General features: G+C 40.5%; 1 protein-coding gene and 1 pseudogene across 3 annotated transcripts in view; one reads left to right on the top strand and one right to left on the bottom strand.

Annotated features, from left to right (window-relative positions):
* The window catches only part of LOC129463210 (RNA/RNP complex-1-interacting phosphatase-like), a 133897-nt pseudogene that overhangs the window by 72699 nt on the left and 45007 nt on the right, over positions 1-16191 (bottom strand).
* Positions 1-16191, top strand: part of SULT1C3 (sulfotransferase family 1C member 3) — a 94246-nt gene that overhangs the window by 65094 nt on the left and 12961 nt on the right. For 2 of the 3 annotated variants that reach the window (XR_010115410.1, XR_010115409.1), the window contains exon 1: positions 14404-14483. The exons of the other annotated variant lie outside the window; for it this stretch is intronic. The gene's annotated coding sequence lies outside the window, so the exon portion shown is untranslated. Of the gene's footprint in view, positions 1-14403; positions 14484-16191 lie in introns of those variants that run through there. 3 annotated transcript variants of the gene reach the window in all.

Raw genomic sequence — 16191 nt, 5'->3', positions numbered from 1 at the left:
ATTCATGATCCATTAAAAGTTTGCATTGCGTTTGGTGGAGTCTTTCTAGTCTCTTTTAATTGAGAACAGTCCTCCAAGCCCAAACCATCTTGCTTCCTTTTGTTTATGTCTCCATGATATTGAATCTTTTGAAGAATCCAGGCCAGTTGTCTCATAGAACATTCTACATTCTGGATGTATCTTATTATTCCTTCATGCTTAAGTTGAAGTTAAACTTTGATTTGGCTTTGATATTTGTCCCCTCCAAAATTTATGTTGACATTTGATCCCCAGTGTTGAACGCAGGGCCTGGTGAGAGATATTTGAGTCATGGGGCAGATCCTTCATGAATGGCTTGGTGCCCTCCCCATATTAATAAGTAAGTTCATATGAAAGCAGGTTGTCTAATAGAGCCTGGAACCACTCCTACCCTTTCTCCAGTTCTTGTTGTGTGAGAGGCCAGCTCCCCTTCATCTTCTATCATGACTGAAGGCTTCCTGAGGCCCCTGCCAGAAGCACATGCTGGCACCATGCTTCTTACACAGCCTGCAGAACTATGAGTCAAATAAACCTCTTTTTTGTATAAATTGTTTAGCCTTAAATATTCCTTTATAGGAACCCATAATGGGCTAACACAAACATCCTTACTGGAATACTCCACAGTTCAGGCTATTGATATCTGATGGGATCACAGCAGCGGCCACATAATGCCACATGGTCCTGAAATCAGGAATTCTAATTTAGAAGACCTGGTGAAGGTGATCACCCCCAGTTTGCTTCATTATGAAGGAATACTTTCACCTTCGTAATCTGTAGACAGATACTTTAAAATGGTGTGAATATACTGTTTCCTGTCAACATTTTATACAAAAGTTTTTAGCCTCGCTTTGTAATACTTTTGCTTCTATCATCTTTTCTGTATTTATTAGCTGATGTTAATCTGTAAAGATCACCTGGAGGTGGAGCCAAGATGGCCGAATAGGAACAGCTCCGGTCTCCAGCTCCCAGCCCGAGCAACACAGAAGACAGGTGATTTCTGCATTTCTGCTTGAGGTACCGGTTTCATCTCACTAGGGAGTGCCAAACAGTGGGTGCAGGACAGTTGGTGCGGTGCACTGTGCGGGAGCTGAAGCAGGGCGAGGCATTGCCTCACTCGGGAAGCGCAAGGGGTCAGGGAGTTCCCTTTCCTGGTCAAAGAAAGGGGTAATAGATGGCACCTGGAATATCGGGTCAGTCCCACCCTAATACTGCGCTTTTCCAACGGGCCTGGAAAATGGCACACTAGGAGATTGTGTCCCGCACTTGGCTCGGAGGGTCCTATGCCCACGGAGTCTCGCTGATTGCTAGCACAGCAGTCTGAGATCAAGCTGCAAGGTGGCAGCGAGGCTGGGGGAGGGGAGCCCGCCATTGCCCAGGCTTGCTTAGGTAAACAAAGCAGCCAGGAAGCTCGAACTGGGTGGAGCCCACCACAGCTCAAGGAGGCCTGCCTGCCTCTGTAGGCTCCACCTCTGGGGGCAGGGCACAGACAAACAAAAAGTCAGCAGGAACCTCCACAGACTTAAATGTCCCTATCTGACTGACAGCTTTGAAGAGAGTAGTGGTTCTTCCAGCACACAGCTGGAGATCTGAGAACAGACAGACTGCCTCCTAAAGTGGGTCCCTCACCCCTGAGCTGCCTTACTGGGAGGCACCCCCCCCGGTAGGGACAGACTGACACCTCACTCAGCCGGGTACTCCTCTGAGACAAAACTTCCAGAGGAACTATCAGACAGCTGAATTTGTGGTCTTACGAAAATCCGCTGTTCTGCAGCCACCGCTGCTGAAACCCAGCCAAACAGGGTCTGGAGTGGACCTCTAGTAAACCCCAACAGACCTGCAGCTGAGGGTACTGTCTGGTAGAAGGAAAACTAACAAACAGAAAGGACATCCACACCAAAAACCCATCTGTACATCACCATCATCAAAGACCAAAAGTAGATAAAACCACAAAGATGGGGAAAAAACAGAGCAGAAAAACTGGAAACTCTAAAAAGCAGAGCACCTCTCCTCCTCCAAAGGAACGCAGTTCCTCACCAGCAACGGAACAAAGCTGGATGGAGGATGACTTTGACAAGTTGAGAGAAGAAGCCTTCAGACGATCAAACTACTCTGAGCTACGGGAGGAAATTCAAAACAATAGCAAAGAAGTTAAAAACTTTGAAAAAAAATTAGAAGAATGGATAACTAGAATAACCAACGGAGAGAAGGGCTTAAAGGAGCTGATGGAGCTGAAAGCCAAGTTTCGAGAACTACGCGAAGATTGCAGAAGCCTCAGTAGCAGATGCGATCAACGGGAAGAAAGGGTATCGCTGATGGAAGATGAAATGAATGAAATGAAGCCAGAAGGGAAGTTTAGAGAAAAAAGAATAAAAAGAAATGAACAAAGCCTCCAAGAAATTTGGGACTATGTGAAAAGACCAAACCTACGTCTGATTGGTGTACCTGAAAATGACGGGGAGAATGGAACCAAGTTGGAAAAAACTCTGCAAGATATTATCCAGGAGAACTTCCCCAATCTAGCAAGGCAGGCCAACATTCACATTCAGGAAATACAGAGAATGCCACAAAGATACTCCTCGAGAAGAGCAACTCAAAGACACATAATCGTCAGATTCACCAAAGTTGAAATGAAGGAAAAAATGTTAAGGGCAGCCAGAGAGAAAGGTCAGGTTACCCACAAAGGGAAGCCCATCAGACTAACAGCTGATCTCTCGGCAGAAACTCTACAAGCCAGAAGAGAGTGGGGGCCGATATTCAACATTCTTAAAGAAAAGAATTTTCAACCCAGAATTTCATATCCAGCCAAACTAAGCTTCATAGGTGAAGGAGAAATAAAATACTTTACAGACAAGCAAATGCTGAGTGATTTTGTCACCACCAGGCCTGCCCTAAAAGAGCTCCTGAAGGAAGCACTAAACATGGAAAGGAACAACCGGTACCAGCCCCTGCAAAAACATGCCAAATTGTAAAGACCATCGAGGCTAGGAAGAAACTGCATCAACTAACGAGCAAAATAACCAACTAACATCATAATGTCAGGATCAGATTCACACATAACAATATTAACGTTAAATGTAAATGGGCTAAATGCTCCAATTAAAAGACACAGACTGGCAAACTGGATAAGGAGTCAGGACCCATCATTGTGCTGTATTCAGGAAACCCATCTCACGTGCAGAGACACACACAGACTCAAAATAAAGGGATGGAGGAAGATCTATCAAGCAAATGGAAAACAAAAAAAAAGGCAGGGGTTGCAATCCTAGTCTCTGATAAAATAGATTTTAAACCAGCAAAGATCAAAAGAGACAAAGAAGGCCATTATATAATGGTAAAGGGATCAATTCAACAAGAAGAGCTAACTATCCTAAATATATATGCACCCCCAACACAGGAGCACCCAGATTCATAAAGCAAGTCCTGAGTGACCTACAAAGGGACTTAAACTCCCACACAATAATAATGGGAGATTTTAACACCCCACTGTTAACATTAGACAGATCAATGAGACAGAAAGTTAACAAGGATATCCAGGGATTGAACTCAGCTCTACACAAAGTGGACCTAATAGACATCTACAGAACTCTCCACCCCAAATCAACAGAATATACTTTTTTTCAGCACCACACCACACCTATTCCAAAATTGACCACATAGTTGGAAGTAAACCTCTCCTCAGCAAATGTAAAAGAATAGAAATTATAACAAACTGTCTCTCAGACCACAGTGCAATCAAACTAGAACTCAGGATTAAGAAACTCACTCAAAACCGCTCAACTACATGGAAACTGAACAACCTGCTCCTGAATGACTACTGGGTAAATAACGAAGTGAAGGCAGAAATAGAGATGTTGTTTGAAACCAACGAGAACAAAGACACAACATACCAGAATCTCTGGGACACGTTCAAAGCAGTGTGTAGAGGGAAATTTATAGCACTAAATGCCCACAAGAGAAAGCAGGAAAGATCCAAAATTGACACCCTAACATCACAATTAAAAGAACTAGAAAAGCAAGAGCAAACACATTCAAAAGCTAGCAGAAGGCTAGAAATAATTAAATCAGAGCAGAACTGAAGGAAATAGAGACACAAATAACCCTTCAAAAAATTAATGAATCCAGGAGCTGGTTTTTTGAAAAGATCAACAAAATTGATAGACAGCTAGCAAGACTAATAAAGAAGAAAAGAGAGAAGAATCAAATACATGCAATAAAAAATGAAAAAGGGGATATCACCACCGATCCCACAGAAATACAATCTACCATCAGAGAATACTACAAACACCTCTATGCAAATAAACTAGAAAATCTAGAAGAAATGGATAAATTCCTCGACAAATACACTCTCCCAAGACTAAACCAGGAAGAAGGTGAATCTCTGAATACACCAATAACAGGTTCTGAAATTGTGGCAATAATCAATAGCTTACCAACCAAAAAGAGTCCAGGACCTGATGGATTCAAAGCCAAATTCTACCAGAGGTACAAGGAGGAACTGGTACCATTCCTTCTGAAACTATTCCAATCGATAGAAAAAGAGGGAATCCTCCCTAACACATTTTATGAAGCCAGCATCGTCCTGATACCAAAGCCTGGCAGAGACATAACCAAAAAAGAGAATTTCAGACCAATATCCTTGATGAACATTGATGCAAAAATCCTCAAAATACTAGCAAACAGAATCCAGCAGCACATCAAAAAGCTTATCCACCATAATCAAGTGGGCTTCATCCCTGGGATGCAAAGCTGGTTCAACATACGCAAATCAATAAATGTAATCCAGCATATAAACAGAACCAAAGACAAAAACCACATGATTATCTCAACAGATGCAGAAAAGGCCTTTGACAAAATTCAACAACCCTTCATGCTAAAAACTTTCAATAAATTAGGTATTGATGGGACGTATCTCAAAATAATAAGAGCTATCTATGACAAACACACAGCCAATATCATACTGAATGGGCAAAAACTGGAAGCATTCCCTCTGAAAACTGGCACAAGACAGGGATGCCCTCTCTCACCACTCCTATTCAACATAGTGCTGGAAGTTCTGGCCACAGCAATCAGGCAGGAGAAGGAAATAAAGGGTATTCAATTAGGAAAAGAGGAAGTCAAATTGTCCCTGTTTGCAGATGACATGATTGTATACCTAGAAAACCCCATTGTCTCAGCCCAAAATCTCCTTAAGCTGATTAGCAACTTCAGCAAAGTCTCAGGATACAAAATCAATGTACAAAAATCACAAGCATTCTTGTACACCAATCACAGACAAAAAGAGAGCCAAATCATGAGTGAACTCCCATTCGCAATTGCTTCAAAGAGAATAAAATACCTAGGAATCCAACTTACAAGGGATGTGAAGGACCTCTTCAACAAGAACTACAAACCACTGCTCAATGAAATAAAAGAGGATACAAACAAATGGAAGAACATTCCATGCTCATGGGTTGGAAGAATCAATATTGTGAAAATGGCCATATTGCCCAAGGTAATTTATAGATTCAATGCCATCCCCATCAAGCTACCAATGACTTTCTTCACAGAATTGGAAAAAACTACTTTAAAGTTCATATGGAACCAAAAAAGAGCCCGCATCACCAAGTCAATCCTAAGCCAAAAGAACAAAGCTGGAGGCATCACGCTACCTGACTTCAAACTATACTACAAGGCTACAGTAACCAAAACAGCATGGTACTGGTACCACAACAGAGACATAGATCAATGGAACAGAACAGAGCCCTCAGAAATGATGCCGCATATCTACAACTATCTTATCTTTGACAAACCTGACAAAAACAAGAAATGGGGAAAGGATTCCCTATTTAATAAATGGTGCTGGGAAAACTGGCTAGCCATATGTAGAAAGCTGAAACTGGATCCCTTCCTTACACCTTATACAAAAATTAATTCAAGATGGATTAAAGACTTAAATGTTAGACCTAAAACCATTAAAATCCTACAAGAAAACCTAGGCAATACCATTCAGGACATAGGCGTGGGCAAGGACTTCATGTCTAAAACACCAAAAGCAATGGCAACAAAAGCCAAAATTGACAAATGGGGTCTAATTAAACTAAAGAGCTTCTGCACAGCAAAAGAAACTACCATCAGAGTGAACAGGCAACCTACAGAATGGGAGAAAATTTTTGCAACCTACTCATCTGACAAAGGGCTAATATCCAGAATCTACAATGAACTCAAACAAATTTACAAGAAAAAAACAAACAACCCCATCAAAAAGTGGGCAAAGGACATGAACAGACACTTCTCAAAAGAAGACATTTATGCAGCCAAAAAACACATGAAGAAATGCTCATCATCACTGGCCATCAGAGAAATGCAAATCAAAACCACAGTGAGATACCATCTCACACCAGTTAGAATGGCCATCATTAAAAAAGCAGGAAACAACAGGTGCTGGAGAGGATGTGGAGAAATAGGAACACTTTTACACTGTTGGTGGGACTGTAAACTAGTTCAACCATTGTGGAAGTCAGTGTGGCGATTCCTCAGGGATCTAGAACTAGAAATACCATTTGACCCAGCCATCCCATTACTGGGTATATACCCAAAGGACTATAAATCATGCTGCTATAAAGACACATGCACACGTATGTTTATTGCGGCGCTATTCACAATAGCAAAGACTTGGAACCAACCCAAATGTCCAACAACGATAGAGTGGATTAAGAAAATGTGGCACATATACACCATGGAATACTATGCAGCCATAAAAAATGATGAGTTCATGTCCTTTGTAGGGACATGGATGAAACTGGAAAACATCATTCTCAGTAAACTATCGCAAGGACAAAAAACCAAACACCGCATGTTCTCACTCATAGGTGGGAACTGAACAATGAGAACTCATGGACACAGGAAGGGGAACATCACACTCCGGGGACTGTTGTGGGGTTGGGGGAGGGGGAGGGACAGCATTAGGAGATATACCTAATGACAAATGACGAGTTAATGGGTGCAGGAAATCAACATGGGACATGGATATATATGTAACAAACCTGCACATTGTGCACATGTACCCTAAAACCTAAAGTATAATAAAAAAAAGAAAAAAAAATTAACAATTACTATCATTAATGTTAAGCCATTAATATTCATGAGGCTTCATATTAAGCCTCATTAATATAATAAAACATATTTAAATCTCATTTGAAATGCAAGTAGGACAAAAACATGCAGAATAACATTAGGATAAAAGTAGGTGTAACTTTGTGAAATAAATAAAAACAGGTAGTGATTTTAGCAAACGTGCAAGATAACCATGCAGTGTATCCACAAGGACAATTTTTTTTTTTTTCGAGATGGAGTCTCGCTGTGTCACCCAGGCTAGAGTGCAGTGACACAAGCTCCGCCTCCTGGGTTCCCGCCATTCTCCTGCCTCAGCCTCCGGAGTAGCTGGAACTACAGGCGCCCGCCACCACGCCCGGCTAATTTTTTGTATTTTTAGTAGAGACAGGGTTTCACTGTGTTAGCCAGGATGATCTTAATCTCCTGACCTCGAGATCCACCCGCCTCGGCCTCCCAAGGTGCTGGGATTACAGATGTGAGCCACCGCGCCCTGCCCACAAGGACATTTTATAAGAGAACTGTTTGAAGTATCAGGGTAACTAAACCAAACACGTAAAACCAAATAAAAATGTTTAGTTTGCAATTATCAATAAATGAAAAAATGGAATACTAAACAACAACAAAAAAAGACTTCTATGGCATTTTAAACCTTTGATTTTAATTCCACCAGAACACTGGGTACACTATAAACCAGGGATAACTAACAGGTCTTATCTTTTGCCAATTCTTCTCAATTGAAAGTGACTCTCTGGAAAACTATGTTAAGGAGAATTCTGAGGACACATATGGTTTCATTGAGAAACAGTTCCCTGTTCATTTACTGATGTAAACTACAGGTACAAGAGGGAATGTGATGCTGCATATGACTTCTAATGCTGGCCCTTGTAATTGCAAACTTGTAATTTCAAAGTGGTTTGCCACTGCCAAGAAATAAGTGGTCATGGGACAAAACAGTTTGGAAGCAAGGGTCAGGCTGTGCTGCTGGGGTGATTGGCTGGAGCTCGTCACCAGGACTTTCATTAGTTACTACCTTGATCTCCTCCCTCAGTCGTTAAGCACTTAGATGCAACCCAATCGCTAACTTGCCTTAAGCAGATCCTATATCAAGGGAAGAAAGGGGCAAGATTAATGCAAGAACCTCTCCACAGGCCCTCTTCTGTATGTCAGGGCTTCAGAACTCATGAACAATCCCAGAGGCAGAGACTAAAGGAAGCAAAGTCATTAAGAGTCCACAAACAGAAAACAAAGATCAAAGTCTTGAAAAACTACTTTCTTTTGGAATCTTGTGAGTACTGGCTAAAAATCTTCCCACTGAATTCCCAGGTTAGATTCCTTCAAGGTGAACAGATAGCAAGGTTAGGGAAGAAAGGGAAAGAGTCACTTTCTCCAGCATAGAAGAGAAAAAAAATTTTTTTTAAAGATATGAAGGAGGAAAAAAAATGTATATCCAGCCCTTAGTCCCAAATTTCCCAAGGCCTCTGTCTATGGTGGCCTTATTAGATTAAAGGGAAACTCTGTCCTAAAAAATTAACTTAAATTCACTCTAAGCAAGCTACTACCAGGTCCTTCCGAACCTCCCTGCAGGTGGGAGACATCTTGACCCACTTTCAAGGCATATGCTCCCAATTTCAATTTGTCTGTACTAAAACAGGGCCAGGATCCTCTCAATGGCACCCACATAGACCAAGGACATGCCCAGTCCTGGGTTCTGTGGCCAAGAGTGTTAACTACAGAGCCACCTTTCACTGTCTGTTCACAGGAAATTGTTTTGAAAAGAACGGAGGAGCAAACTGGCAGCAGGTTCAGGGGTCCTGGCAAGCAGGCTACAGCTCCAGGGCAGGGGTGGGGAGCAAGGCCTGAGCAGAGGCTTCCATGCCTTTCCTTTGGCTGCACAAAGGATTTTCTCCTCTTAACTTACCATCCTCACAAAGGGCTCAGGCTACACAACTACAGACACTCAGATCTCACAGTCTGTATTCACAGACAGGCCTCAGAAAGCCCTATACCCAGGCGACAGGAGGGCAATGCACAAGAAGTGAGTTCCAGGCACCCTGGAGCTGCAGCCCAGATAGTCATGACATTCCAAGGACATAGGAAAGGAAAAAGGGGGATCTTCTGCAAGTACCTGGACCTCAGATTAACCAGACCCACAGGTTCCATGAAAGCTTTGCTCTTCACCCCAGTAACAAGTGGATATTTTACTGAAGGCTCCCCATGTGCTAGAGGCCCTGAGGCATGAACTTGAGCAGTGGAGACAGCACCTGTGTGCCTGGCACCACCCAGGTAGTGGACTCTACTCTGACCTCTTCTCTGACCCCTCTGCACCATCGAGGCTACACCTGAGTAAGAACCTCAGAGCTTAGCCCCCTTCTCAGGTGGGCACTGGTAATGAGCATGGAGGGGCCAGGCCCCCAGTGATCTCCTTGAGACCACTCTACAAGGGCCTCTGCAGCAGTATTGGCTTCTGGGCCCTTCACCTTGTTTTGGAGCCCAGCAAAAGTGCATGAGGACACAGAAAATGTGTAGCCTGGGAATGAAGATACATCCCTAGCCTGACAGGGCACAATCCCATCCACCAGGGCAGGTGACTGGACCGGGCATCTGCAGGGAACATTCACATGCTAGTTTTCTGGGCAAGTCCTGTCTCACTCTTCCCCCACAGGCTTGGCTGTGGTAGAGGCCGGTGCAGAGGGCCTGGATCTCCCTTGGAGCCCAACATGAAACCCTCTCCTTCCCCAAGCATGGGGGAGCTGGCCATGAGCCAATTCATTTTGTACAGACTGGGGCTGAATCTGCAAGTAACAATAATGACCGTGTGCCATCGGTTAGCGATAGGAAGGAAGCAAGCTCTAACTCAAGAAGAAAAGTATGTCTTCCTATCTCACAGGTGGATAAGCAAGTTCAAAGTCACTCAACAACAACAGAAATACAGCACCCACTCTGTGTCACTTATCTCCAGGCATGGTGGCATCAAGGTGACTGCATGTGGTTCCTGCAATCAGAAAGCTGAAACTCATTTATTTGTAGATTTCTAGAGCAAAGTCTGCTTAAGTATCACTGTTTTCCTATGTCATTGAGATTGTTTTTACTAAACTTAATCTGTTTATCTTAGCTTTTTAATGAAGACAATATTTGCTTTTTAGGTAAATGTTTTTATTTCCAGTCTAGGTGTAAGAACTTTAAAAAGTTTAAAACATGTATCCAGGGAGATTTTTTCTGCCAATTTACAGAATAAGTACCTTTTTTACTTAAGCCAAAAATAATAGATTAAAAAACTTTCAGTTCTGATAACTAAACAAATCAGGTTTCTTGAAAACCCTCCCAATATAAACACAAGGATTTCTAGATAAATACAACCTCTGCTTTTCTTTTTAAATGTGGAGCTGAGCATGGAGGAAGGAAAGGACATTCCATGGTGCCCTGAAAGAAGAGTCTACAGCCCAAGGTGAACCGCCAGTGGGTTCACCTTGCCCGCTGCCTAGACAGAGCTGATTTATCAAGACATGGAAATTCCAATGGAGAAAGAGTAATTCATGCAGAGCGGCTGTGTGGGAGACTGGAGTTTTTTTTATACTCAAATCAGTCTCCCCAGCATTCGGGTATCAGAGTTGTAAAAGATAAATTGGTAGGGTAGGGGCTTGGGAAGTGGAGAGTGCTGATTGGTCAGATTGAAGATGGAATCATAGGGGGTCTAAGTCAGTTTTTCTTGCTGTCTTTTGTTGCTGGGTGGAATGGCAGAGCTGGTTGAGCCAGATTACCAGGGTCTGGGTGGTGTCAGCTGATCCATCCAGTGCAGAGTCTGCAAAATATCTCAAGCACTGATCTTAGGTTTTACAATAGTGATGTTATCCCCTGGAGCAATTTGGGGAGGTTCAGACTCTTGGAGCCAGAGGCTGAATGACCCGCTAAACTAATTTCTAATCCTGTAGCTAATTTGTTAGTCCTGCAAAGGCAGACTGGTCTCCAGGCAAGAAGGGGGTCTCTTCAGGAGAGGGCTGTCATCAATTTTTTTTCAGAGTCAAACCATGAACTAAATACCTTCCCAAAGTTAGTTCAGCCTATGCCCAGGAATGAACAAGGACAGCTTAAAGGTTAGAAGCAAGATGGAGTCAGTTAGTTCTGATTTCTTTCACTGTCATAATTTCCTCAGTTTTAATTTTGCAAAGGCAGTTTCAGCATGGCAGGCAGGGTTGCTGAGAATGGTGAGTGCCCATCGCTGCATTTTCACTCCTGGAAGGTCAGGAGAGGAGAGCCTAAGGAAGGGAGGTAGAATTGCACAGCCCTAATCCTAGCTTGGATTTTTCAAAGGGCTCTGGAGGGGACTGTTCATCATCAGGGAGACAGTGGAGAAGCTCGACAGGGCCATCCTGGGCTGTGGGTGAACGGGAAGCTCCCCTTGGGATTTGCAACTGTGGGCCTGAGCAACAGAGCAAAGTATGCAACTATTTGCCAACCACCAAGACAATAAATGAACATAAAAATAAATCACAAGTTAGTAATTTCTGGACCACCTGGCAGGGGCAGGTTCAGAACTTCTCTGGAGAGAGAAACCCTCAACCAGGCTGCAGAGGTTTGTGAGGAACACCCTTCCTGAAAGTACACTCATCATCCAAAATGGAAACCGCACTCAGGAGGAATCAGCAGAAAGCATTAGCAGCATAGTAAAACCTCCTACAACTTCAGGTAACAGAGTACGAATACATAGCCATTAATATTTCAAACTATAGATTAGACATAACAAAAAATGGAATCATTAGTATGGAAGAGTAAATATCATCCGCAACCCTACAGCTGCAGAATGTCTTTCTTGAAAGCTAGATAAAATATTGTATAAAGTATATCTTCTTAACTATGTTGCTGAACTGGCAAAACTGTAAGGGAAATCCAGATAAATGAAAGGGAAATGAAATCTCCTCAGAGGTACGGGAGGGCTCTCATTCCGACAGCCAGAGGGGCTGGGGGCCAGCACACAAATCCCAAGACAACAGGAGGGGGTTCTGAGAAAAGACCAAATCCAAGAAAGTGCACCCTAAGAACTGCAGAATACAGTTCCCCTGCTTGGCATAGGTATGAGAGGAAAGAGAACAATTCTCACTGTGATTATGAAATCAGAAGCTGGATGTCACGTGCATTGGCCACCCGCATCGCATTATATAAGTAGTCCGACAAACGAATGAGACATTTTTCTCGTTTTTCTCTTTAGAGAATTTTAAACCCATAGAAAAGTTGAAAAAGTGTGCAAAAAATACATTTGAACCCTCTTCTAGATTTGCCAACTTAATTTTGCTGAATTTTCAACTCAGTTTTGCTGCATGTACCCTTCCCCAAATGTAAGCATATGTGGGTGTATATGTACTTACATGCATAGGCATGTTTATAGGCCCTGTCAATGCACAAATGCTTGTATAAGGCCTGTATATGCATAGGCACATGTATATGCACTGCATATACATATGTGCATGTGTGTGTTCCGTACATACATATGTGCATGTACACACACATAAGTATACTCTATTTCATTGAGCCATTTGAATGTAAGTTAAGGTCACTGTGACACTTTACCACTACATACTTCAGCCACTACCTCCTAAGATTGAGGACATTCTCTTGGTATCAGACCAATTAAAGTTTAACCAAAAAAGCAATATTAGAAATAAAGATAGCATTTCATAATGTTAAAAGGAAAAATTCACCCAGCAGGGGAAACTTTTCTGAACTGGTATGCACCCATCAACAGACTCAAAGTTATAGTGAGCAAAAATTGAGAAGATTACAAAAATTGATCAGTTTTATAATTATTTTGGCTGTTCTATGTCCTTTTCCACTAAATAATGTATCAGGCAATACAGTAAATCTGTTGAGAATTTTAACAATGCAAGTAACAAACGTCAGCCAAGGAAAGAGGAAAGGAACTGAGTTTATCATATAATGAATCACAACACAGTGATTAGGACAAATGAACTAAATCCATGAAGGACTCTCTCACGGTAACCATAATCCCACTAAACATCATCAACAGTCACACTTCCTCAACTGTCTCAGGAGTATCTCATATAGCTTTAAAAAAAAGGATCCAATCAAAGTATTTCTCTTTAGCCTCTTTTCATCTAGAATAGTCTCTGGCCTTTTTTGGTTTTTCATGGTATTAACCTTTTTGAAGAGTTCAGGCCAATTGCCTTGTAGAATGTTCCACATTCTGGACTTAAATGATTGCTCCTTCTGTTTAGATTCGGATTAAGTAATTTTGGCAAAACATGGTGAAATATATTAACCAGATATTAACTAAATTAATAAATCTTTTAAAATATAAGTGAAAAAATCAAAAGGATGTGTACAATATTTTATGTCCAAATTTAACTCATAGAAATTATTTATTATAAATAAAAATAATTAATTAAAATTATAAAAATATGATGACACACAACCAATTCAGAAGTATGATTACAACTTATTATATGATTACAATTTTTACTCTAGGGAAAAAGAAAGGGATAGCAACTGGCAAAGGGTTTTAGCTATCTGTAGTGTCATGTCTATTTAACTAAATAAGGCAAAATGTTAACAGCTTCTGAACTTTCCTGGTACATACATAAGTGTCTGTTAGATTTCTCGCTGTTCTTTTGGTCTATGTGTCTTATTTCATAATTAATAATTGAAAATATAAAACATAAACCCATAATAATTTCATTCGTTTGTGCAGTGGGACGCAGGGAGATGTGTGGAAACAGACATGAGAGTCAAATCCATCATAACCTTCCATGGTGTCTCTGCTGGATGGGAGCCGTTACCACAGATTTCCAATATTCACGTTAACATGATTAATGCCCTTCCTGAATTTCCTTTTCTCAACAGAAGTTAAATGGGAAGTGGAGTAATTTTTCTCTCCATTGTCACACACTTCAGCCTCCTCTTTGAAGAGGAAAGCAACTGATCTACTTTTGGCTGCCCTGGCCACCAGAATCCAAAGTAGGTAGGAGGCCAGCTGGCTCAGGATTCACATCTGAAGAGAATATTCCTGCAATGATGAATCAGATCCACTAAGAACTTGAGAACAGCTGAATCTACTTTATGTAACAAGGACTACCTCTTTCTAGCCCCAAACCACAAGGAGGAGCGTCACCACGTCCTCTGCACACAGGGTCTGACTGTATTGCAAGTCTGGTCTGGGTCTTGTCCCACCAGCTCCTTGTCATGCTCTTGTCCACACAGACCATCCATTCTATACTGGGAAGTCTTACAGGTGCTTCAGGGATATTATCTCTACAATCTTAACTCTTTTACCAAGATGTTTTTCACGCAGTCTTTACTACAGTCCACAGTCACTTGCCGGAAAGCCCTGGGTCCAGACATTTCCAGGACTAGAGTATATGGAGGTAAGAAAGGTGACAGCACAAGTGTACCACATATTACGCAATCTGGGAATTCTTTAATTTTTTTTTTTTTTTGCTGGGATTGTATTAAATCTATACATCTATTTGGAAAGAATTAATACCCTAACAAAATTGGCTTTTCTGGCCTATAAAAGTGCTTTATGTCTCCAATTATTTAGAATGTTTTAAATATCACTCAGTAATGATTTACAGCTTTCATTATGCCTGTCACATCTTTAGTCAAATTTAATAAGGATTTTTATTATTTTATTAAAATATATTTTAATATTGTATTTTAATTTTTATTTATATGTTGCTGATATGTTGAAATATGTTGATTTTTTGTTGGCCCTTGTATCTTGCAACTTGACTTATTAGTTCTAGATTTTTTGTACTTTTCGATTGGATAGTGGATTTTCTACACAGACAATGATGTCTTCTTTGAATGAAGACAATTTTACTTCTTGCTTTCTAGTCTTGATTTCTATTATTTCTTTTTTCTTGCCTTACTTCACTATCATCTGGAGTCTCCAGTGCAGTGTTGAATAGAAATAATTAGAGCAAACATTCTTGCCTTGTCTCTGATCTTAGTGGAAAAGGATTTGTTCTTTCACCATTAAGTATAATATTAGATGCAGATTTTTTTTAGATATCATTTATTAGAGTGAAGAAATTTCTTTTTATTCCTTGTTTTCTCAGAGTTTTTAATAATAAACCGCTGTTGCATTTAGTCAAATATTTTTTGACTTGGGATTCAATTCATGTATTTAAATTCATTCTTTGTTTAGGGCTATCAATTTTTGTCTGATCATCGTGTTAAATGTACTTGTTTTTAATATGTAGTGTTTGGTTACATTTCATTTCACTACATTTTTCAGAATTTTTGTAATTTTATACCAGTGGTGTTTAGTAGAAGTTTCTAATTTCCAGATGAAAATGCTTCTTTGGTGTTTGTCTTTGTGTTTGATTTCTAGTTTTATTGCATTGTGATAAGAGACTATTGTTTGTAAAATGCCAATGCTATGAAATCTACTGACGTTTTACTTGTGCCTTAATATATAATTATTTTGTGAATTTTCTATGTTTGCTTGAGAAGAAAGTATATTCTCTCTTACCCAAAAGATTTAATATATTATATTGTTTAAACACTTTGTATTCTTCTCTTTTTTTCCAGTTGACTTATTTTGCACTGAAAGTTAAAATATCCTATTATTAATGTGTTCTGTTTGCATCTGCTGTGGTTTCTGTTTTGCATAAGTGGTTACTTGATTATGTGGTACATAGATATCCATGGCTACTATATTTTATTAGTATAATGGAATCTTTCACATTATGAAGTTTCTTCTTTGTGTCATACATATTTGGGGTTGAATCCTAATTTATCTTATAGCATCACAGTCTTTGCTTTATTTTTTTAATTTTTAACATTTGTAGGTTCATAGTAAATGTATATATTTACAGGATACATGAGATATCTTAATACAGGCATACAGTGCATAATAATTACATCATGGAGAGTGGGATATCCATCTCCTCAGGCATTTATGCTTTGTGTTATAAACAATCCAACTATACTCTTCTAGTTATTTTAAAATTTACAATTAAATTATTATTGACTATAGTCACTCTGTTGTGCTAACAAATAGTAGGTCTTATTAATTCTTTCTAACTAATTTTTGTACCCATTAACCATCGCCACATCCCCCACACA

This window comes from Symphalangus syndactylus, chromosome 14 (genome assembly GCF_028878055.3).
Source record: "Symphalangus syndactylus isolate Jambi chromosome 14, NHGRI_mSymSyn1-v2.1_pri, whole genome shotgun sequence".
In the NCBI taxonomy this organism is placed as follows: domain Eukaryota; kingdom Metazoa; phylum Chordata; class Mammalia; order Primates; family Hylobatidae; genus Symphalangus; species Symphalangus syndactylus.
The sequence above is the reverse complement of the archived record's forward strand: the minus strand, read 5'-3'. Positions and strand labels throughout refer to the sequence as shown.